The sequence below is a fragment of the Carassius gibelio genome, chromosome B5, assembly GCF_023724105.1.
Source record: "Carassius gibelio isolate Cgi1373 ecotype wild population from Czech Republic chromosome B5, carGib1.2-hapl.c, whole genome shotgun sequence".
Classification (NCBI taxonomy): Eukaryota; Metazoa; Chordata; class Actinopteri; order Cypriniformes; family Cyprinidae; genus Carassius; species Carassius gibelio.
In genome coordinates, this window is record NC_068400.1 from 24,395,902 (window position 1) to 24,411,115 (window position 15,214).

Consider the following 15,214-nt stretch of genomic DNA (forward strand, 5'->3'; position numbering starts at 1 on the left):
TCTTTTTTTCTCTCCCTCTTTCTTATGTGTTCAAGAGTACAAGGACATGGGTACTATGGGGATATATGTTAAAAGAAAAATTTAAGTATTTAAAATTTTCCTTTACTACACATCTTTTTATAATTCATAATTTCTTACTACATTCTACAACAGTCCTCCCAGTCTAAAACACACATAAATGTTCCTCTCTTCTGTAAACTGATCCTTTACAGTGGTCTGTCATGAGCCATGACACTTTACAGAAAGATCAAGTAGCAGTGAATGAATGAAATGGAAAGAAGGCTTTTTGGAAAATGTCAAAAAGCAGTGAAGACCCATGAGACAGTGTTGCAGGAAGAAAAAGTTTCTTGCTTTTCCGTAGGCGAATTCAAGCAAAGTCTGCAAAAATAGCTTCATAGATCAACTAGACTTTATTGTCTATAACTATCAGTTGTTGTTGTTTTTTGGCAGCCCAATAATCGTGTTGGGTCACACTTTATATTAGGTGGCCTTAAGTACTATGCAATAAGAATTAAAGTTATCATTTGAAACAGTGCACTTATACATGTTTTTACATTGTACTTATATTCTAAAAAATACCTGCATGTAATTACATCTATTAATTTCTGCAATTACATAGTCACACTGTTGACCCATCCCATCCTTTACATCTTAACCAACCCTTAAACCTACACATACTACCAAACCTGTCCCTAACCTTACCCGTATCCCGCACCTCTATAGCAGCAAAAGTGTTTTACAATAAAGTGTACCGGCAATATGTACATTGTACTTATTTTTATGGTGTAAGTACATAGTAGTTAAAGTCACTTAATATAAAGTGGGACCTGTGTTTGAAAGAAATGTAGCATTGTCTTCAGACACGGCAGGTCAGCACTTAAAATTCAGATAATCCTGTTGCTGGCTCAAATCAATACCACTCCAGGAAACATTGCACAAGAAAGATTTTAAATGTAAATTTAACATGGATTTACGTATTCGGATTATAGTTGATAATCTCTATTCACTGATGCAATATAGAAAAATATTTCAATATATCTTCAGTTCAATCGAATCATTAGCATACTCACCCAGGCATAACTCAAACCCAACAAACAGATGAGGACATCATATCTTTTTTTTTTTTCCAGTACATTGATCTGGAGCTAATTGAAATTATTTGGCAGGGAATTCTATTTCAGATTAGCTGACTGGTAGCTGGAAAGAAATTAAGCCCGCTCTATCAAAAATCAAAGAGTTTGAGAAATCCATGATAGGACTTCCTATTTCAGCGATTTTGAGTTATCAGCCACTTGAACTCGTGCCAGTAACACCATGCTGATAAATCTCACAGATAAACCGCCTCTCTCATTTTCACCCAAACCCAAACTGAATCCTACCTGAGAGGTGTGCTTTTCATCAGGCATCTGTCTAGTGCTACCACAGAAATATTCAATATAAAAACATTCTGATTGATGAGTTTACAGAAAAGACAGCAATAGGTTCCTTGGGAAACAAACAGGATATCATTGATCCCGCTTGGGTTTCAGAGTACTCACTTGTTTTGTTGTAGTCAGTATTCACAGAAATATAAACTTGGCTGCTCTAGATGCACTTGCCCATGAACAAGTTCTGTGTATCAGATTCAGCAAGGCATTCCTCTGAGTGTTTCATTTTGTTGCAGAGCACTTCCTGACTTATTTGGACATCAGTTACTTGGCAGTGACTTGCCCTAAACAACAAGTGTCTTGTTTGGAATTGGCTGCAGTGGTATGCAGTTAACCACATGCCTTGAGACCTGCACTTGCTTTCAGTCAGTATTCTGTCCTGTGCATTTTAACAACATACCAAGAGTGAAACGAGCATTAAGATTTTGAAGAAATGCATGCTGCTTCATAGAGTCCCTATAGGATTTTGACATGTTTGTGGTTAAAATATTAAATATCTGCATTTGTTTATGAGACCAAATACTGTCAAATAAATTTCTAATGACCCTGTGGCATAAGAAATTAAGGTTGCATGCGGTATAGTATACTGGGACCTCTTTGGTACTTTTGTTTCTTTTTTAAGCTTGAAAACTTCAGTTCACATTCATTGAAGGGGAAGGGGAAGTTGTGGCCTAATGGTTAGAGGGTTGGACTCCCAATCGAAGGGTTGTGGGTTCTAGTCTCGGGCCGGACGGAATTGTGGGTGGGGGGAGTGCATGTACAGTTCTCTCTCCACCTTCAATACCACGACTTAGGTGCCCTTGAGCAAGGCATCGAACCCCCAACTGCTCCCCGGGCGCCGCATGCATAAATGGCTGCCCACTGCTCCGGGTGTGTGCTCACAGTGTGTGTGTGTTCACTGCTCTGTGTGTGTGCATTTCGGATGGGTTAAATGCAGAGCACAAATTCTGAGTATGGGTCACCATACTTGGCTGAATGTCACTTCACTTTGAAATTTTATGCCTTTAAAAAATATTTTGTGTTCGACTAAAGAAATATAGCAGAAAGTTACTGATGTAAACTTTAATTCTTTTACACAAGTTGAAAAAGTTTTTAAAAAGTCAAGCAGTGATAAATCTCTAAAGCTCACACTTGCACTGCGTTTAATGCATACAAGGATTATATTTGGAGTTTGAAAAAATGAGCTCTGCAGGCTCTCTTTGAACGGTACCCTATGTCTAGCAGCATGAGATTCCCAGTTTGCAAAAACTAGATAAAAACAGAAGAGCTTCTACATGAGTCAAAGGCATCGAGTAAACTGAGGAAGCAAACAGAGACTCTGCTGTCTGGTGTCTCAGCAAACAAAAACACATGCCAGCCGAAACTACACAAACACACCCTCCACACCAAGTCTCTGTTTGTCTGTTACCATCAAAGAAATGCATTTATAGTAGCTCACTCACCTTGCTTTTCAAACAACTGTCCATTGAAAACGAGTGGATCCACTTTCCATGTTCTTGCACATAACTACAATGGAGTGGAATGATGCAAACAAATGTTTTAAAATACCGAAAGTCTTTCTGAACCACATTGCTTACAGCTTCTACCCAAGGGGGGGGTAAAAATCATCTGTTTTATTCTTCATTTTTGTTGTTATATAGACTTTTTTAAACAGATGCACATTTCTTTTTCTTTCTTTTCCGCCAGACTTCATTTCTCATTTTGTTTTTGAATATAATGGCCACAGCGTCTTGCTTAAACTAGCAAAACCTTTGCATACCCACAAAGGCCATGGATGAACAGAGTGTACTGTCTCTTGGCAAAGAAGTTGAAAAGGCTTTCTCTTCAAAGCAGATAAATTTTTTTAAGGCATTAGGATCAGAGCTTTGAATCCAGGAATGCTTTAGAAGTTGGGATCTTATTTCATTGCTTTTAAACATTTTTAAAAAAATCTGTGCATGTTGAGATTAATGAAACATTTTTTGACCTGACATTGTTAATTGGATTATTTATACTAAAGTGGCACATTTGATTTTTCCCATATCATTGGTGATATATCTAAGTTCTTTTGCAAATCCTTAGCAGTCACATAATATGACTGAATATTCACACCTTAATGACCACAATTTCTACTAGCCAGAACTTCAAACTGACAGCAGAAGGTCTGGAATCCAAAGCAGCTTTCACTGGCCAAGGATTGCTCGAGAAGACATCTTACCGAAAGGCATAGCAACAGATAACAGTTCATTTCAGCATCATATTAAGGGGTGTGGAAATATAAAGTCGATGTCCCTATATGATGACAGATTGGCGTGCAGTTTAATCAAAAAAGTCATGCAAATTTCCTGCAAAAATGGTGCAAGAAAGGTGCTGTGAACTTCACATACTTTTGAAAATCCAGTGGTTAGTTTATCATGAAAAGCTCTCATTGTCACAGCTGTAAACACAACGGCTTTCTTCTTCCATAAGAGGCTTTGTCATCACGACTGCTTTGTTTCCAGAGAATTAAAGAATCCTGTAGAGCTCAACCAATCAGACGACGACTTTGAAGTGTTTCCCATTTTGTGTGTCATACGTTGAGCCAGTGGACTATGAGCATGACGTTTGAGGCTGAGACTAGGCTGGCATTGACACTAACCATGAGTATTATTGTGAAAATGTTCACACAGAAATGGATAAAAAAAATTATATTATGCCATTAATAGCTTCTCCATCTCTCAGCTGAGGAAGACATGACATGGATACTTATCAGCAGATTTATGACATGCTGGCATCTATGATCTATGATTTCTTGCTGGCACAGCTACAACCTCCAGCAGAAATGACTTCTGTGAAAAGCTTTGATCAAGGTTTTTCCAAATGTCCCTGCTGATGGAACAATGCCATGCCACTGTAAAGTGAATGTCTGAAACTCATTTAGTTGTCTATGAATCAAGGCATTGTACTCAAGATTTCAACAAAAGGCCCCAGCTTGCTTATGGGTTATATGTTCATGGAAATTATTTTATTTCAAGTTTCAATTGTATTTCAAAGGTGAAATCACACAAAATAGTGATAATGTGTGTATTTCATGTGAAAAAAAGATTCTACATTGTTCCACCAAAATCTCTGATATCACACTGTGAATATTGGTCCCAAAAATGTATATATACATATATTTATTTTTACTGTCAGCTTTTATTTCACGCGGGTCAGGGGGTGAAAGCATATGAAACAAATAATATCTATAATAAGTATTTAAAGTTATTTTTTACATCCAAAAGTGGTTTACATCAACTCTTCATCCATCTCATCATTTATGAATACAACAATCATGATCAACAGGTATGTAAAAATTAAAAAATAAATAATAATAATTGACTTTGAGGGCAGATATTAAATTTTCTGAATTTATTTATAATCCTTTATTTGGTAGGGTGGATGCACCGAATGTGTGAAAATAACATCTTATATCTAGAGGTCTGTTCTTATCTTTATACCAGAAGCAACAGGAAATACAGTTTTTTAAATGATATGAACCTAATAAATATAACTTTAATTACAGTCCACTGCAACACATTTCAGTGAGAACTTAAGGCAGAGTCTGATCAAGAACTGTATTTCTGATCATCTCATTTTAGATATGATCCCCACCCAAAAAAAGGTCTTTCTCAAATTTCCCCGAACCAAAATGAAAATCTCACCTTCCAGATGCACGGACAATTCACAAGCTTCAAAGACATGAGTGGGAGAATCTGTTGGCTTGTGGCGTAAAGACCGGGTCAAGAGCCCAAGCAAATATTTCTCTAAAGTTTTGCCTCCACTGTTAAAACTCCCAAATAGATGGATCACAGAATAAAGCAATCCATTTCGAATGTTTGGAAGCCACCCATGTGCTGGCCACAAAGTTTTTCCCTCTGTCCTGCTCTGAAGACATCAGGCTTATTTACTGTACATCCCGCCAGAAGTTTGAGTTGTAAAGCACAAGTTAATTGATGATACATCTCAGTTTACAGAGCAGCTGGTTTGTTAGATTCGAGCTCCTGCTGTATGTTGGCCATCAGTGTGCTGCTGAAGTAGTTACCTTCCAAGCTGAGGTTCTCAAGGGAACGTTTTCCCCCAGAGCGTAAAGCCTCAAGGAGATACTGTCCTCCAACCTCGCCGAAAAGATTATTATCCAAATCTGCCTTCCTCAGGGTCTTATTTGATCTCAGTGCCTCAGCAAACAGCTTGATACCATTGTCCCCAAGGTTGCTTTCATCTAAGATGATGTGTGTCAGCGTAGTGTTCACTTTCAGGCTTTCAAACAAGACTATCCAAGCCTCCATGTCTGAACATGATGTCTGTGCCAGGCCCAGATACTGAAGGTGGGAATGATACCTCATGAAAGTGGCCAGCACCCTCAGGCCCTCGCTCCCAATGCCGTTTCCACCTAGGTCTAACTCTTTGATCACAATGCTAACTGGAGAGAAGTAGATGGGTTCAGAGTTTCCAGGCTGCGCTGCTGTTTTATCTTGAAGTTCGGCCAATCCACTAAGCAGGGTCTGTACTCCAAGATCGCCAAGTTGGTTTCCAAACAATCTAAAGAAGAAAGAAAATGACCTTCATTATTCAGAATGATTTATAACTACCTTCAACAGTTTCTTTTATTGGAGCAGTTTTGAAAAGTCAGCTTATTTTTGGACATTTAGAAGGTCGGCGTGAAACATACAGTAGTTCTTTGATCTGTGGTTTGGCCTGCAGGAGGTCTAGCAAAACATTGACTCCAGGGGGTCCGATTTGGTTCAGATTAAGGTTAATCACTGTGACTTCGGATGGGCTTCTCTTGAGCGCTATTGCCAAACTTTTCAGCAGTTCATCAGTCAGACCTGTGTTCCTCAGTACTAGTTGATCCACTTCGTCAGATTTGCTCAGCACGTCTGTCATGGCATCCATCTGAAGCAACGACAACAGATTCTACTAATAATATGAGCCTGTCCTCCAACAAAAAACAACCATATAAGTCATTTGTGCATGCACCTTATTATGACCTATATTTACGTTTTAAAGTTAAGCGCTCTCTAACAAGTGTAAAAATAATGACAGTGTCGTGTTGCATCTGTGGTCATGAAACGACACGTCATTACCAATCAAACTGCGCGTTTATTTAAATGGAATGTGTGGACTTTTTACATCGATCTCACAGTAATTTGTACATATTTTACAAGGTGGCTTATTCGCTCGAATGACTACACCGAACCCCACCCCTAAACCTAACCCTCACAGAAATCATGTAAAATGTGATTTATAGACCATATACTGTACACTTTGCGTTCTTGCATGTGCGTTCTTTGAAATCTAACCCATAATTGCAGTATTACATATAGTTGTATAATGCAACTCCACCAACTGAGCTACACAAAACCTGAATTATGGTGCAAATAAAAGAGTACAAAACATTAATATGAAAACGTTCCGTTGCCGATAGGGGCACAATTGTAATATATGCTCTGATGTGTCATATTTCAGGGATTTGAACAAACGACCTATAATAGGGGCGTATTGGTTGGAGGACAGGTTGAAAAATATTGTAAGTGAATGTCAATAAATGCATCAGTTTCTCATATAAAAATACCAATTTGCATGGATTTATTAACATGGTAGTGTAAATCTTACTCTCAGAAAGACACTCAAATTAAATGTAAAAACCAGGACTAACTGTTTTATTCAATACTGTGGCTTTCTGCTCGTTACATTTCCCATCTTGATTTCTAAAATTGAATTATTGGAATATTAACTTAATCCAGCACATTATCTCTGAACTTACTGACTTGTGAAGACTGTGTGTTATATAGATAGGCTATAAGATACTGTTAAGATGAATGTTTGAGTAAAGCCAGACTGACTTTGACCATTTTCTCTCTTGGTGCAAAATCATGCTATGCCCTTTGCTTAATTGTGCAGAACAAAAGCAGAGCCCAGTAAGACAGGTATATATAGATGTATCTGTAGAAATATCTATGGATTTAATTTTGTAGGCATTTTAGCACTTAATTTGTAGAGTTAAGATTACCTGTTTTTGTAAGTCTTGTAAGGCATCCTCTGGACCTTCATGAAAAAAAGAGAGGGAATGACTTAACACTTTTACATACTGTGTGTGTGTATATGTGTGTGTGTGTGTATGTATATATATATCACACAGAGATATATAAGAGTTGATCATAAATTAAAGGCACATACTGCAGAGCTTGATCTTATCAGAACCTTGGTTGTTATTCATTTTAGGTTTCCTTGCTTCTGTAAAACTGCTGTCACTTTCCTCACTAAGTTCCACTTCTGATGCCGAGCTATTGGCAGTGAGTCCTGAAGTGAGTCGCTCTTTGATTTTGTTCCTCTCAGACTCTAGGAGATGATAAAAAAATACATATCTGTTTCACTTTTCATCATATGTCTCACCATGATAACATCACAATTCAGGTTTTAAGAACTAGGAAAATTATGTCTATACATTCCTGCTAATACATCAACTGGTACATTCAGTCATTTTTTTTTTACTGTATTATATTTCAACTGTTAAATATGTGAAGCAGTTGTTATATATGTGTAATAAATATATATATATATATGTTCTATATTGCCCTTAACTATAATACAAATGTATTAATTTTTGTGATAACTTTTGCCATACTGCATAGCACACAGATTATTCTGATCGTTAGTATAAAAGGAGCCTTGCAAAAAAAAAAAAAAAATGTGAAATTCAGATCTTGAAGCAAAAGTGGTCTTTCTTTGAGGCCCTTGTCCCAAGTTGAGAAGCCCATAGTTAGAATAATGAAACCAATTCTCATGGCCTTCTAACACAAACCTTAGTTTGAATTAGAAACTACTTTTTATCATTAAATGATTGACTCCCACTAAATCAGACTAAAAGACTCAGGGGAAACCCTGTCTGTGAGCAACGAGCCACAGTTCTTGACTCACTGTTTACTTTGAACCACCTCTGTTGGTCTTGGCCTGATTCCAGACCAGTGCTCATTTCAACACATTCTTCATAGAAGTCCCTCAGCCTTCCCCTGTTGCTGCTTTTTCCATTTGATTGCGAAGCATCCATCGTTTTCTCGCCATCGCGCTTAGTCAAGGTTTTTCCTTCCTGCAATGAATCTTGAGAAATGCAACTGTCTCTGATAGTGCTGTCTATAAAATAAAATACAACCTAGTGATTTACAACAAAGCTTCAAAGTTTTACATTGCGCTGGCAAGCGACTCCATCCAGCGGCCTTGAGAGTTGGGAACCACATCGCTGGAAAAGATTTGCACTCACCTGGCACTTTATTTTTATTTTCGGTGACTGAATTCTCCTTGTCTGGCACATGTTCTTTTACTGATGTTTGCAGCTGTTCTTTGGTGCTGGAAGGTGGTTTGTTTTCCTTTTTATGTGCTTGCAATTCTTCTAAACCTTTGCCCTCTCCTCGCAGGCTGTGTGGCCCTTGATGGCGTTTGTGACGTTTTCTTTCTTTTGCACTGCCATTTATGTCTTCACTGTCTGTTGACAAAGCACCTCCATCTTTAGAGAGCTTTCTGGTCTTCTGCACCGATCTTTCCATTCCAAGAGGGACAAACAAAGGGGAAGAAGGGCACGACTCCATAACACCTGCACAGAAGGCATGATTACTGTGAGGCATTCTGGAAATAATGTGCCCTTGTAGATTATTACTTTGAAGAATGCCAGTGGTAAAGTCTAACAGCAGTCGCATTAACACCAACCTTCATTAGAATTGATGGCTTTTTGCAAGACTGGAGCTGGACTATCAATCGCTGGGGTACCAATACCATGCCTTGAATTCACACATCTGTAAAAGGAGAAAATGTTTATAGTGGCAACCCATTTGGTCTTGAGAAGAAACCTCTGCTTTAAATCTTTTCTTGATCTTGCATGTCATCATATCTCACTTGTAGCAGGGTTTTCCTCCATTTAGACGGGTCAGTCTGAAGCAGCTCCTGCGGCCTTGCTGAAAGCCAGGGGCGTATCTGTACTCACAGCAGGAACTGATCCTGGCTGCTATGATTCCATTCACAAAGACAGTAGCACTGAAGGGGAAGCCCAGGTGTCTCTGCGATATGAACTGAAATTGCTCTATTGGGGAAAAATATTGTATTATTATTATTATTATTATCATTGTTTCAAATGTATTTAACCATTGTAACATTTTGTTTAAAATTTAATTTTATTCATTTATTCAGCATTTGTTTTATTTTAACTTTAAAATGCATTTAACGGCACTATTTGTTTTACCTTTAAAATATTTTTTACTTTTCATTATTTATTTTTGTATATATATAAAAAAAAAATTGTCAGAACATCTCAAGCAGTGTATCAGGATCATGAGCTTTACCTCCAGGTTGGACAAATCCTTTAAACACACAGATGTTCTCCCCTCCACAGATCTGTTGAAGCACTTTCATCTCATCCCGAGAGCTGCCAGGAAGCCCCTGACCCAGGTACATCATCGTCACAGTCACATTGGACTTCTTGGACTCTTTCTGTGCTTTGAGGTAACTCTAAAAAAAGAGAAGTCAAATATTCTTCACATGCAACACTTTCAGAAACCAGGTTACAAAGAAGGTACATTATATGACAGTGAAAATGCTCTAAAACAAATTTTCCCAAAGCATAGACACTGTCAGTCAGAGAGACCAACTAAAACGTATAACTCAACACTTCAATCTGGTTCAAAGCTGCAGTGTAATCTGTCAACAGAGTCAGAGGCGACTCGCCTGCTTGCTCTTGAAGTCAGGAGCTCTCTGTGAGTTGATGGAGGAGGTGGAGCCACGACGTCTGCTGGGGCTCAGATAAGGACATGAGTGACTGAGTCTGGCCCTTGCTGTCTGCAGGTTTGACATCGTTCCTGTGATAGCAGGAAGGTACAAGTCACTCAACCGTCCTCTGATCGCTGGCTGGCTTGACTTGTTGGACTGCACAGATTAAAGCAAAGAATTTCAACATTAGAGGAAGTGAAGAATAATTATTTTGTCCACTTGTCAAATAAATGTCACTGTCGGTGTGAATCCCAACATGCAAGTGCTGTATCTGTTGCGTTACTTTATAGATTTCCACAGAATTGTTTCCATCCAGCAGAATGTGGCTGCCTTTACGTGGAAAAACACTATCCAGAGAATTGTGCCATTTGGGAGTCAGCGGTCTCTCGCCTCTACGACCCCGAGGAAAAGTCTGCTTTCAAATACAAAAACATGGAGTTTTGTAACATAAGTTATGCCCAATAATCATTTTTTAAAATTTTTTATTTGTAGGAATAAACAGAAAACATTCCATATGATTTCTGGCCAAAGTATATTTCAGATATATGATAAAGTATATTACAACCAGTGCAGCTTAAATAAATATATTTTTTAATAATAAAAAAAGGCGTAGATTAAACCTTAAACCTTCCAATGCCAAAACATGAATATAAAATGTACATATTTAATCTGAAAATACGTATTGGGTCAATTTTAGCTTAGCTAAAAGGAAATAGCAGCAACTGAAACCTTTAATTATACATATACAGTCAAATCAAGAATTATTCATTATTCATTTTTGATATTTTTTACTAGTGGGTGCAGAACACTATAGTTCATTTATGTAAGTAAGAATAGCTAAATAAAGTAAACTTTGACACATTGACCCCCCCCCCCCCCCAAAAAAACCCCTCTGTTTTACTATAGTGAGGACATTGCATGGACTTCCATTGATTTTCTATCAGGTTAATGATGTTTTCTATTCCCTAATTCAATCCCTACTCCTCACAGAAACCTGTGCAAAATGCTACATTTCAACAAAAGCATGTTTTGTCTGGTTTATAAGCCTTTTTAACTAGTGAGGACCAGTCAAATGTGATGGACACGTTCTGATATGCAAATGGGTGTAATTTTATTTTAAATTATCACTCTGTGTATCCACACTTCACAGTTGGTAATTAAGTTAACATTTCATAAAAAAAGAGAACTAAAAATTTAAATCCAACTCATTGTTCAGTAAGATACATGTAACATGTAGTAGGGTCTTGTGCGATTTCATCAGGTGCTCAGTGTCAGCAGGAGGTTTGAAAAAGCTCTATTCTACTTTTCCACATTTAAAACTTTTATGAAAGGTACGTCAAAAGCCTGTGGCATCAACAAATCTAAAAAAGTGACATAACTGCTATTATAAGGCAATTTCGACTGTTTTAATCAAACACAGAGAAAGTTTTATTACTCAGCTGTTGTTTTTGTGAGGCCAAGGAAATTTATTTTGTTGCCATCTTACACAACAGCTGAAATGGTCTTATTACTTACATCTTTGACTTCATCTTTAAATCCTTTGATGAGCAGGTCTTGAAGGACACTCTGACTGTGCCTGCGGATGCGCTTCATGGAATCTTTCTGATATGTTTCCATCCTTGCTCTCTCTTAAACACAAATATGGGTCATTTTATTTTAAATTAGCATTTTATCCACACTTTAAACATTTTGTTTTAAAAAATACCCTTTCAACTTCTGTACAATAAGATGCATGTTACATGCAATAGAGTCTTTAACATTTTCATCGGGTGCTCAGTGTCAGTTGCAGATGGCAGGAAAACAGCCAAGGCACAGACACATAATTAAATAATGCATAAACACCTACAATGCCTGATGAAAACTGTACATGTGTTTTAGAAAGATAACAGTCAAATGCCTATGTGGACACTTAAATCTGGTTTGTAACTGTTGATTCACTTCTGGAATTGTATACTGTTGTTGATACATATTACTTAAAATTCTTGATTATTTGAAAAATACATTTACTATACTCAATTTTTATAGAAAGACATTAGATTTGAAGATTTGTATGGAAAATAGGCAACAGTCATCTATCTCAAAGAAATTTATTGATAGAGCTTACATTTTTCAGACCACAAAACACAGCAAAGTATTTATATTTCAAGATATCTAGATTATGATTACACGCTCATTTTGTTTTTTAAAGTTAGGCTAGTAAACTTACCAGCCTTTTCTTCACAGCTTCATCTGGGTAAAGCAGCAATATTGTAGTTTTACCCGTTGTTCCTATCTCTGTCGTCAAGGAGTCATCTGATACCTGGATGGCTTTGACACCCAGGTCTTACACTCTACACTAGCGTCTCATGCATGTTTAATTGGCAGTCTTCAACAAGGGCCATATGCAGAACAGAGAAAAAGGTATGCTGCTTTTAGGTGTTGCCTAGTTTGTCAAGGCCTGTTGTGGCCATAAATAAAAAAGTGACATAATTGCAACCTATTTCAACAAAAACAACCGGTGTACTATTAGAGGCATGTTTTAATCAAATGCAAATTGAATTTTATTGCTCAGATGTTTTTTTACATGTATTTTTATTTTTTTATAATATGCTGAGGAAATTGGGATTGAATTCTCAATTATTACAACAGTGAGGAGATAAGTGTCAAATGTGATACCCCACACCTACCCCCGTTTAATTAATAATTGTTTTCTTTTATATCTTTAATTATCTGAGAAACCAGATACACTGTGCTGGACAATAACCAATAATTTGTATTCTATAATTTTTTCCCCTTAATGTTAATTTTAGGATTTATGGTTTACATACTGCAAACACGTTTTATCACCAAATAAGGCAGAAAGTATATTCCTTTTCTGTCGTTCACTCCGATGTTGTGTGGAGTGTAGGACACTAAGGGTTGCTCTTTGGAGCTCTTAGGAGCCTATCGGCAGTGTGTACAAACATCAACTTTCGCTGGTGACTACTGAGAAGCCTCTGTCTGCTGCTGAAACCGAACCCCAAAACATCAGCGCCGCCTACTGATGCTACCCGCACAAAATGGCAGCGCTGTCTATGTGAGATGGGTCAAAAGCACGGCAAGCATGGAGGCACACGAGTTAGGCTATGGGCTAGACTACCGATTCCATCACTCATGCTCTCAAATGTTCAAACTTTGGAAAATAAACTGGACTTAATTTAACTCATAAGTCGGTCAACACAGCATGAGACAATGGATTGTTGTGTGTTAGTTTTCACTGAAACATGGCTAAATGACAACATCTCAGACTCCGCTACTCCGCTGCAAAGACTTGCCTGCAATCAAGAGGACAGGCACAAAGCACTGTCTGGTAAGGCTCACGGGGGTGGCTTGAGTGTGTACATCAACAAAGAGTGGTGTAACAATGCTGTGGTAGTGACAAAACACTGTTCATCGCTGGTGGAGTTTATGTTTGTGATGTATCGACTGTTCTATCTGTCACGGAAGTTCACAAACATTGTTATTGTCGCAGTCTACATCCCCCTGTGTTAACGTGAAGTATGTGCTTAGCCAGATGTACACCACCATCAGCGAACAACAAACAAAAAACCCTGATGGCTTTTTCATAATAGCTGGTGACTTCAACCACACAAACTTAAAGACAGTTTTGCCAAAGTTCTACCAACATGTGAACTTTGCAACATGGGGAAAAACATACTGGACTTCGTTTACACAACAGAAAAGAAGGCATACAAGGCTGTACCCTGCCCCGACCTCAGGTACTCGGATCACTTCTCTGTTATGCTAGTCTCAGCCTCAGACGTAATTCCCATGGACCATTGGCTAAAAGTCTGAAGCATATGGAACACAAAAGTGGAAACACTTCAGGAATGTCGACGTTGTTATCAGATTAGTTGTATTCTACAGGATTTCTTCAAGATGTGTGTGTATTGCGTTCTTTAACATTCCACCTTAAAACAAAGATTTTTAAAAGGCGCCAAACCCCCTCACGATAGATGAAAGCCCTCGTGTTTACAGCTGTGACGACCAACACTTATCAGGATCACCATCACCATGGAGAGAGTGCTGACCAGCTGCATCATTGTCTAGTACAGGAACTGTAGTGCAGTAGACCGCAAGACGGACAGTGAACACAGCTGCAAAGATCATCGGTGCCCCTCTCCCATTTTCCTTACACAATGCTCCAACAAAGCAAACAATATCGTGAAGGACCCCACCCATCCCTCCCACAGTCTTTTCCAGTTTCTACCATCAGGAAGACAGTACCGGAGCATCAGAGCCCGCTCCACCAGACTGTTCAACAACTTTTTCCCTCAGGCCGTGAGAGCCCTGAACTCAAATCATCCCACCCTCCTCTGAAACCCCACACAAAGCCCCTTCCTTCTAAAAACATGAATAATCTCAACTCCTCCAAACACCTCCAACCTTTACTCATCACAGAAAAACTTTCCGTGAGCTTCCCTTTCTTCTCTTGCTTCGTACTTAACAGTCTTTTTGAGTTTGAGAGCCTGCAGTGGTCCTATGCCCTCCGGGCTATGAAGGTCATGGCGCCAGCTCTGGGGAAAGCGATATCCGCTTTATTGATCCAGGAATGCCACCAGTACCTCAACCTGGCTAAGATGCAGGAAGCTGAGGAAGTACCCTTTTGTGACATCCCCATTTCACAGGTTGGTCTCTTTGGCGATACAGTTGAAGAATTTGCCCGGCAGTTCTCCATGGCGAAGAAGCAGGCAGAGGCCATCAAACAAATCCTGCCTCAGCGTGGGTCAGGTCCTGCTCCTGCACCCTAGAGTCAGCACTCCTCGTCTTCTTATTGCTGGAGGCAGCCCACTGCGAGGACTGCTGAGGCCCTTCAACAGCCTGGGACTTCAGTCGCATGAAGGTGGCACTGCCAGTTTGTTATCAGAGCACCAGGAACCCTTGCATGGCTTCAAAACATTCCTGAGACGGGCAACCCAAGGAGGAGGGACTGTCTGGCCAGCCTGGATCGTGGACTCTCCAGAGTCGAGTCAGGTTCCCGTTGACCCTCCAGAGTCGAGTCAGGTTCCAGTTGA